This window comes from Podarcis liolepis (assembly GCF_965112155.1).
Source record: "Podarcis liolepis genome assembly, chromosome: 11".
NCBI lineage: Eukaryota > Metazoa > Chordata > Lepidosauria > Squamata > Lacertidae > Podarcis > Podarcis liolepis.
Genome location: NC_139565.1, coordinates 6,905,695 through 6,916,272, shown reverse-complemented (window position 1 = coordinate 6,916,272; position 10,578 = coordinate 6,905,695). Strand labels below are relative to the sequence as shown.

At 43.7% G+C, this 10,578-nt stretch overlaps 1 pseudogene across 1 annotated transcript; it reads left to right on the top strand.

The window, feature by feature from the left end:
- Nucleotides 1–8,920: 8,920 nt before the first annotated feature.
- On the top strand, nt 8,921–9,518 carry LOC310688821 (RNA-binding protein 8A-like; annotated as a pseudogene). Its single transcript has one exon. The product of its transcript is annotated as an RNA-binding protein 8A-like (transcript).
- Nucleotides 9,519–10,578: the final 1,060 nt, after the last annotated feature.

Genomic DNA, 10,578 nt, shown 5'->3' with positions numbered 1-10,578 from the left:
CATTTCTTTGGAGGGCTAAAGTGACAATACTGTTTTAAGGCCTAAAAATACACACATGCACCAGCGTCAAGGGATGGTATGACAGCTTCTTCTTCTTCTTCTTCTTCTTCTTCTTCTTCTTCTTCTTCTTCTTCTTCTTCTTCTTCTTCTTCTTTGGCTATCACTCATAGCCAAGTAAGATTGTCTTCCATGAACACAGTCATAACAGTGAGTCCATAAGTGACTGTGGAGGCCAATTCTGGATCCACACATCCTTCCACAGTGGGGGCATTGGTTTCCGGGCAGGAGTTGATCACAGTGAGCTTCTGCCAAGCGTGCCTTCCTCTTAGCACGTTTCTCCCTTGTGTCCTGCAATCAAGTGTCTTCAAAGCCCATGACACCTTTGGTCAAGGCTGTTCTCCAATTGAAGCGCTTGTAGGCCAGTGTCTCCCAATTGTCAGTGTTTATACTAGATTGTTTTGATTTGCCTAGAACAGGGGTCAGCAAACATTTTCAGCAGGGGGCCGGTCCACTGTCCCTCAGACCTTGTGTGGGGCCGGACTATATTTTGAAAAATAAAAATGAACAAATTCCTATGCCCCACAAATTACCCAGAGATGCATACATTCTATTCATGTAAAAACACCAGGCAGGCCCCACAAATAACCCAGAGATGCATTTTAAATAAAAGGACACATTCTACTCATGTAAAAACACGCTGATTCCCAGACCGGGTTTAGAAGGCGATTGAGCCAGATCCAGCCCCCGGGCCTTAGTTTGTCTACCCATGGCCTAGATAGAGTCTTTAAACCTCTTTTGTTGACTGCACATGGAGAAAGACTGATCAATGAAGGAATGAGGATACAGAACTCCTAATTTTTATTTTAAAGTCTGATCCTATGTCACTGTGGATCTTTGGATTAGACATGGGATCCTGTCGCAACCCAAACGTCTCTCTCTTAGATTCCTGCCTTTATAGAAACAGATGCCAGGTAATATGGTTGGCACACTATGGACTCTGGAGCACACCAGACAGGCATACAACAGGGTATACTCACTCACCCCACCTGTTGCTCTTTGTTCCCTTCCCATGTTGCTCAGAAGTATTTTTCACCTCCGTCTTGTCTTTCCACCACCACCTGACATAGTCCTAAACGTGTGAAGCAGCTCCAAGTCTGGTAGTGACAGCTTTCCTCATTTATCTAATAAGATGGCTATGAATGTGTGATGGAGATAAAGGAGCACAAAGTATGTGTCTCTAAAACTGAGTTTCCTTCTGAGACTGTGAGCGGGCTCGAGAATTAGTTTCAACATGCAAAGACAAATTTAATTTACCGTTTCCTTTTATACAAGAATTGGGAACTTTTGCTTTAGCGGAGCCTCCCTCACCCTAAAGGATGTTAACAGGGATGATGTATGTGCTCAACTCTGAGCAATGACTGAAAAATATGGTAGCATTTTATTATAGGCTAATTGAAATAGACGGGGGGCTGTGAAATCCCACAATGCAATGGCAGGCCATCTAAAGAGCTATGCCAAGAATTATCATATCACATGAGGACTGGGTACAAAGGTTACTGCTCATAGTAATTTGTCAGCTCATGTGGAAGTGCTTGCGAAGTGTTTCCATAAGAGAAGCATCAAAGGTTGTCATAGCACAGGCTGATCCCAAGCTGAAGGTTAGGCTAGTTCATGTCAAAGGGTGGACCACCAAGCCCTCTATTCCTGAAAAGGGAATATTGTATAACACCACTAATGGCAGCTCCCTCTGAAATTTGCATCCTCAGATTTTAAAAGCTGCTCAAGGGAGAATCCCGCGAGGGTCTGCCTTTAATTTTTTACAGCCATTATAAGGCTGTTAGTATAGCCATGTGAAACAGACACTTTGCATCTTAGAGTGAGGGAAAATAGAATGACAGCTGTTCTGCCCATGACTTTCAATTCTATTCTGTGCAATATGGCTGGTTATGATTATCGCTTATTATTTACCATTTAATCTCATCATTTCAGCAACAACCCAAAGAAATGTAACATGGCTTCAGTGGGGGTAAGTGAATGAGAAATGGTCTTTCGGGACTTTGGAAACTTTCTGTGGTCACAACAACCATATTTAAGCTTATGTTTTCCAATAAATCTTATTACTTTCTCCTCCTGCCACTTCTGCTACCATATGAAAGCCATCTAGCTGACCACTGATTTACTAAATGGAAATATGAACTCACTTAGCCTTCACACCACATAAACACCAAAATGAGATTTCTACAATTCCAGCATTTATCACAAAAGACTCCTTAGGCGGCTGTAAGTCATTTAGACTTCAATCTGTGTTTTCATCTCATGTTAAAGTATTCAAAGGCCAGGAAGGAAGATGGTTATGCTTGCATTTCTTGGTGAGAAAATGCCTAGAAGCAAAGGGGAGTTCTGTTTGGTTAAATGTGAAATGACCGGGAACCTGGCCCGGGCCCTCTGAGACATGTAACCATTTAAAGACTGAGTGAGCAACTTGTTCAACACTAGAAAAATAGATCAGTTTGGTCACCATTATTATATTCTATCTCCACAGCACTTCTAGGTGAGTTTAGGGGGTCACTGTAATTTTATTGAATTTCTTCTGTTTGTTTTTATGCTATGCCTTTGGCTCTTAATTTATTGTTCATTGCTTAGAGACACTTTTGCAGTGAGAGACTAACAAGTTTACTATTACTACTACTTCTACTACTAATAATAATGTGGGAGCCAGCAGTTACTATAATAACCATTATGCATGGTGAAAATGTGTGTCCTGGGCTATTGATGGTGATAATGTTAGATTTATTTCAGTCTTTTAAAAAAATGAACATTGCAAAATAAGCCAATATTTCAGTCTATTGAACTAAATAGGATTTCTTTATAAACAACTATGCCACTTGGATCTTAGAAATAATATGTAGAAGGCATTGCAACTATACAGGGAGGGAAGCAAATTTCATTTGGTCTGTGTTTTTAAATGAACAGGCAAAACTCTTGCTTCCCAGACCAAATTGGAGTTATTCTTCAGATTTCACACTTCTCTGAAGGGGAGAAGGGGACGACAGAGGATGAGATGGTTGGACAGTGTTCTCGAAGCTACCAGCATGAGTTTGACCAAACTGCGGGAGGCAGTGGAAGACAGGACTGCCTGGCGTGCTCTGGTCCATGGGGTCACGAAGAGTTGGACACGACTAAATGACTAAACAACAGCAACTGAAGTTTCCAGTACTGGCTTTGGAAATCTGTACTTTGGTATAAAATCAATATTTTGTGATAATTTTCATACGGATTTTTTTAAAAATAAACAACAGTTCATAGTTTAATGTGGAAACAGGATGGAATAGACATTGAACCAACACATGCAAAAATGACATGAAGTGGAATCAGATTGGTCTGTCCATCTTTGCAACTACCAAAAATGACACTAAACAGGGAGCACCAAAGCTGTCTCAACCTGTGGACCAAATGCCCACGGTGCAATATTCTCGGCCTATGCCAATCAACTATGGCATTCTTCTGTAGCCATGTGCTTATTTAGGCTGCGAAGCATTATGGGAAGAGATACAAAAACAAGTATACAGGCAGCACCAAATTCAAACTTGTCACAAGCATTTCAGCTTGTGTGGGGGAGTGATGCTCATTGGGAATACAACTTGCAAAAAGCAAGGTTTAACTCAGGGGTCGGCAACCTAAGGCCCATGGGCTGGAAGCGGCCCACAGAGGTCGTTTAACTGGCCCCCGAGCCACCCCCGAACCGAGCAGCCCACTCGACAAGTCCCCGTGCACTGCGCTAGTCTGGCGCAGCGCAGGGACTCTCTTCTGCGGCTCCGGAAATCACTTCTGCACATGCCCAGATGCCGGAAATCACTTCTGCGCATGCCCAGACGCCACTGCAAGCGCTCCTGGCTGCATCTGGGGTGGGCTGAGGGCAGGTTCCCTGCTCCGTCGCTAGCCCCAAGTGTATTCCCCTTTTCTGACTTTCGCATCGTGTGGAATGTCAGTCTGTCCCCCCTGGTGGGGGCAGATAGTCGCAACCAATGCCTAAGCAACCACTCACATTTTTGTATTTTAATGAAGTTGTGGCCAGAATTATGCCAAAAACCTTAAACAAAAAATTCTGTGTGATGTGTGAGTTATTGGGGTGGCCCTGGGGACCTCGACACGCAAGTTGGCCAGGGCTTCGACAGGAGTGCCAGTCATAAACCAATTGGATCCATCAGCCTCCAAGTGTGGAACAGAAACTTCCAATGCAGGGAGTGCGGTAGACATGGGCATGGAAGAAGGGAAATGTGAAAACTGGAATGCAAAAGCAATGTCTTCTGCAGCACAACTGTCTCACATGCAAGGTGCTTTAAAAAGTAGCAGTGCTCTACTAGTGGCCATCAATAATAATTAAGCCATGCCAAGTTCAGGAAGGATTTGCATAAAAGGATAACCCAATTCACATTGTGCTTTTTTACAGCATATTGTGGCATGAACTTAAACAGAGCCCTCACAAGAGTAATTGTTCTCAATTAACACGGACTGGGAGAGTATCACACATCTTTTTCAAGGGTGCCATCATCTATTACTATATTCCGTGAGAGTGCGACAGTAATTTGCTCACCTTCTTTTCTCTGCAAACATCTCTTTTTAGGTGAGAAGTTAAATATTTATAAGGTTTCACTAGAGATTATTCCCTTTCTTTTGGAGATTCCTTCCCCCCCCCACCGCCTGTAGGAAACACACATCTGTCTAGCGCCTGTAAAAGGCACTTGCCCAATTAGTGCACAACAATTTAAAAAGGTCTATTCTAAACTCTTAATTGATATTTGGGGGATTCTCTAATATAGATTGCTCAGTCTGTGAGTTGCCATATGAAGCCTCGCCTATTTGCAGGATGTCATTCCTAAAGACACTGGGTTATTTCCTCATTGCTACAGGCCAGAAACTGGTATAAAAATGGCTGCCAAAGATTCATGTGGCTAGTAGACTGCCTCCACAATGGGCATTTATTGTGGAATAGCCGTGCTTCATTCACTCACTTTTAAACAGGGCATCTGCACGGCATCATAATCAAAACCAGTGGCAGTGTTGGGGCAGGACTTTGAGGCAGGAGCCCAGCAGAAGGAGAAGATAGTCCCTCAAACACAGGAGGAATAAATGACCACATCTTGAAATGAGGCAGCAGACATTACCAGCTCAAGAGGAGGCTCCCCGTAAGACCACTAAGTCCAGATTCCAAAATTACTTAAATACAATGCTGGTCAAAACACCCTCCTCCCATGTTTTATTCCCTCCACTCAGAAAATTTGACTTTATGGACAATTTGACAGAAGTGAACTACTGCACAATCCCCCCCCCCCAGCTATTTTATGAGGATTTGACTAGTTATAAACTGCATTTCCTTCCTCCGTGGAAATTGGCTCTTCACTTTAACTGAAATATACTCAGAATTGAGTGTGAATTTCATGCTCTTTATCCAGCTCATAGTAGCAATGAATGAAACTTTCCCCAAAACGTCTAGCTATATATACATTATTTACAAAATGGACCCTGTGTGATTGGCTAATTCTGGGCTGCTCCTGTAGGCCAATCAGGTTGCGGATTCCCCTCCTCCAGAAGTCTGATTGGCTGCTCCTGCAGGCCAATCAGTTCGCTGATTCACTTCCACCTGGAGCCGGATTAGGTGACTCCTGCGGACCAATTAGACTGCTACATTCTGGATCCTATTGTTCTAGGATTCAGCACATAACATTAACCCTTTCCTTTCTAACTGCCATTGCCTTTATACCTGTTTCTCCACACACCCCCGGGGGGGGGGGAGTATCATGATTAGGAGTGGATTCCCTTACATCATGGTCCCCACCTCATATAATTGAAATGGCATTACAGTGGTACCTCGGGTTAAGTACTTAATTCATTCTGGAGGTCTGTTCTTAACCTGAAACTGTTCTTAACCTGAAGCACCACTTTAACTAATGGGGCCTCCTGCTGCCGCCACGCCGCAGTAGCACGATTTCTGTTCTCATCCTGAAGCAAAGTTCTTAACCCGAGGTATTATTTCTGGGTTAGCGGAGTCTGTAACCTGAAGCGTATGTAACCTGAAGGGTATGTAACCCGAGGTACCACTGTATTTCAACATTTGAGGCTTGGGAATGACCTGGCTACAGAACAGATTTGAAAGCAGAGGCTGTGATTCTTCTTCTAGATTAAAGCAGAACAGCATTGCTTGGTGTTGCTAAACCACCCACATCTGGAAGCAGCCCTACTCTTTGCAGAGAAAGCGGTAAAGAAAGCAAAAGGGTGAAGATGTGGGGAGTTCATTCCAAAGCTACGGAAGCAAGATAACAGCATCCTCTGGAGCTATTTTAAGAAAGCAGACATGCATTAAGAGTTAAATATCTGCACAGTTTGACAGTCATTCTGTAGCCTAGCAATATGTGTCCCCTTTAATGGTGCCAAGAATCTAGATTTCCTTCCTGTCCTATTGATTCTGTATAAAGCCACCGGGCAGTTGGAAAGCTACACTGAAGCGGAAAGTGAGAGTACTCTGTGCCCGGGAGGCTGGGGCGGGGGGGGGGGGCTCTGAACACCCTGTAATTCCCCCACTTAATGGTTCCCATATCTGGCCATTACATCGGGAATGTGAGAGGCTTGAAAGGCATGCAGATTGGGGTTGTGCAATACGCTGCCCTGTCACAATTGCTTGCCTTTTTAATTCATTCATTAATTCGTCAAATTGCTGCTACAGTTTTGCATCCTGTTCCCAGACAATGTAGTTCCCTGTTTCATAAAAACCTGTTAAGAAGTTTCTCTAATGCTCTCAAGAGAAAGCAGAGAAAAAAGTTCTCAAAAATGTTGCCGTGTTTCACCATTCATATGGAGGCTGCCCTAGTGAGCTATTAGGGCTAGATCAATCATCATCCTAAGTCGGCCAGAGAGCACAGCCCCGGCTAAAAATAGGGTCCCTTCATTATCCCTCTGGCTGGCTATCACATATGAGATTATAACCCACAATTTCCAGGAAAAAGCCTACTGACACATGTATTTTTCTGTTATAAGTGTGTCTGATTCCTTTGTGTCACAGTCTCTTTGTGATTGTTTTGGCAGAGTAACTTCTGGGCTGTTACGGACTCTTTGCCAACCAGCTCAACTATGAAAACGACCCTGTTCCAACAACCCTCTTCTTAAGACATCTTTATAGATTGATTTGGTGTTAATTAAAATTGTTAATCTCTACCCCACTCCGGGAACAAATAACCTCACAAATGCTCAGTGCAGCTGTTTGTTCTCAATTATCCCCTTTCTTACAAATCTGATTTTTGGAGATCTGGCTGTTCTACAGAACATGCCAGAAATGATATGCACGATGCTGAATGCACAAAGTGATCAATCTCGGCTGCAAATAACTCTGCTGAATTTAGCTGTGCCCTCAGTTTTCGTCGATATACTCCTCATTTACAGATAGGTAGCCGTGTTGGTCTGCCATAGTCAAACCACTCAAACCTCTCTTGTACCTGCGATACATTGACGATATTTTTATCATCTGGACACATGGTCAACAGACCCTGGACACCTTTCACCAGAAATTTAATGATTTTCACCCCACAATCAACCTAACAATGAATCAATCCATGCAAGAAATACATTTTTTGGACACAACTATAAAAATACAGGATGGGCGCATAGACACCACCTTATACCGTAAACCAACTGACCGACAAACATATCTACATGCCTCTAGCTACCATCCCAAACATACCAAACAGTCCATTGTATATAGCCAGGCACTACATTACAGCCGCATCTGTTCCAATTCTACAGACAGAGACTCTCACCTAAGAGATCTACAGCAAACCTTTTCAGAACTAAAATACCCAGCAGATGAAGTTAGACAACAGATCAACAGAGCCAGACTGATACCCAGAGAGAACTTGCTGCAAGACAGACCCAAAAAAGAAAATAACAGAACACCACTAGTCATCACATACAGCTCCCAAGTTAAAACAGTTCAACGCATCATCAGAGATCTACAACCTCTCCTGGACAATGACAATTCTCTTTCGCAAGCTCTGGGAGGAAGACCTTTCATTGCCTACAGACAGCCACCCAATCTTAAACAACTCCTAACCCACAATAATACTACAACCAGACTTAACACGGACACTGGCACCAGAGCCTGCAATAAACCCAGATGCCAACTTTGCTGCCACATACACCCGGAAAACACCATTACTGGCCCCAACAACATCACACATACCATCTCGGGACTATTTAATTGCTCATCGTCTAACATTGTGTATGCCATCAAATGCCAACAGTGTCCTTCAGCTCTCTATATTGGACAAACAGGCCAAACCTTACGCCAAAGAATAAACGGACATAAATCTGACATCAAGAATCACAAAACAGAGAAACCAGTAGGAGAACACTTCAATCTCCCAGGACATTCTATACAAGATCTCAAAGTAGCTGTTTTACTACAAAGGAATTTCAGAAATAGACTGGAAAGAGAAGCTGCTGAATTGCAACTCATTACCAAACTTAAAACAATGGACAGACCTGGTCTGAACAGAGACATTGGATTCTTATCTCATTATACATGACTAAGCCATTTCTCATCTTCTCACCCCTTGCCTTTTCCTGTAAGACCTATTACAGTCGTTAAGAGTCGTCAACAGGCTCATCTCAGCTATCTGCCAATCTCCAATTCCCACTACCCTTCTGAGTAATACCCCTCCCCACCTTCTCACTATATAGAAGGATCTGGCAACTTCTGTTTCAGTGTATCTGAAGAAGTGTGCATGCACACGAAAGCTCATACCAAGAACTAACTTAGTTGGTCTTTAAGGTGCTACAGGAAGGAATTTTTTTATACTCCTCATTTATTAGTGATGTCTCATAGTATCATGTTATGTGGTCATAACATGTACCCCATGGAGTGGCCAAGATGGTGGACATACTGGAGCTCCATGAGGCGGGCGGTGAGGATGGTGATGAAAGCATCCACAAACTTAAGGAACAAGCGAAGAAGAGGAAAGGTTTGGGTCAGAGAAGGGTTCCAGAGCCCAAGTCCGTGAGGATTACGACAGGGTGCAGCAGGATGGGGATCAGCCGGGTCCCCAGAGATTGGTGGAAGGCTGGATTCTCTTTGTCACGGGTGTCCATGAGGAGGCCAGCGAAGAGGACATTCATGACAAGTTTGCAGAGTTCAGGGAAATCAAGAACCTCCACCTGAATCTTGACTGGCGGACTGGTTACCTGAAGGGCTACACCCTGGTGGAATATGAAATGTACAAGGAAGCCATGGAGGGACTGAATGGACAAGACCTTCTGCGGCAGCCAATCAATGTGGATTGGTGTTTTGTCAGGGGACCTCCGAAAGGGAAGTGACGGGGTGGCCGTAGAAGGAGGAGCAGGAGTCCTGACAGAAGGAGGCGCTAAAGGTGGGGAGGGAGGTTGTCCTTTTTGCGATGCTTGTGGTGTTAAATCCTGGTGAACCAGAAGGAAATGCCCATCTGCACTAAGACCATATGCTTATATCTTTTTCTCCTCCTGCCCGTGGTTAATTTTGTATTTACACAGTTTGATTATTTCTTAATTACTCTCAATCTGATGTCTCAGTTTACATGAGATAGTTTCCCGTTATTGGTGTCCTTGGACATATGTCCTCTTGTGTCTTGGTACAAGTCATTGTGCTTTTTAATCTTTGAGAAGGGACTGTCTGAAAGCAATGTTCAGAATAAAAAGATTATGGACCTTTATATATATATATATATAAAACAAAAAAATAACATGCACCCCATTGGGAGAAGTGGGAGGTTGGCACGCTTGAACCTAACTGTGGCATAAAGCTAGGCCTGCCCTTCTGTTTTCCTCTGTCATGGCTCCACAGTTCATGCACCCTCTGCATTATCATACCAGAATGGGGCCTCTCCTGATTTTGGACTTGAAACTCCCTTCAACGCCAGCCAGCATGGCTAGTGATCAGGTATTGTAGGGCTTGTAGCAGGGGCAGACCTTGGTAATCTTTTGTTACATAGCACTCTATTCATGGTCAAAATATGGCACCCCAAATGGATCTTCTCAGTTATAGGTCTTCTCAATTTTGCACCCCCTGGTCTTGGTGGCCTGTGTGGGGAAACCACTTGCAACACCCCCATCGTTCTGCCCAGACGCTGAGGTCCAGCGCTGAGGGCCTTCTGGCGGTTCCCTCACTTCAAGAAGCAAAGCTACAGGGAACCAGGCAGAGGGCCTTCTCGGTAGTGTCACCCTGCCCTGTGGAATGCCCTCCCATCAGATGTCAAAGAGATAAACAACTACCTGATATTTAGAAGACATCTGAAGGCACCAGGGAAGTTTTTAATGTGTGACATTTTAATGTATTTTTAATCTTTGTTGGAAGCCACCCAGAGTGGCTGGGGAAACCCAGCCATATGGGCGGGATACAAATAATAATAATAATAATAATAATAATAATAATAATAATAATAATAATAATAATAAATCAGGTGCTGCTTGTAATTCCACAGCATCTGAAAGGCTACTGGTTCCTCGTCCCTGTGCTAGCGGCACGAGCAATTCCAAGACGGAGAACGCCATGTGGAC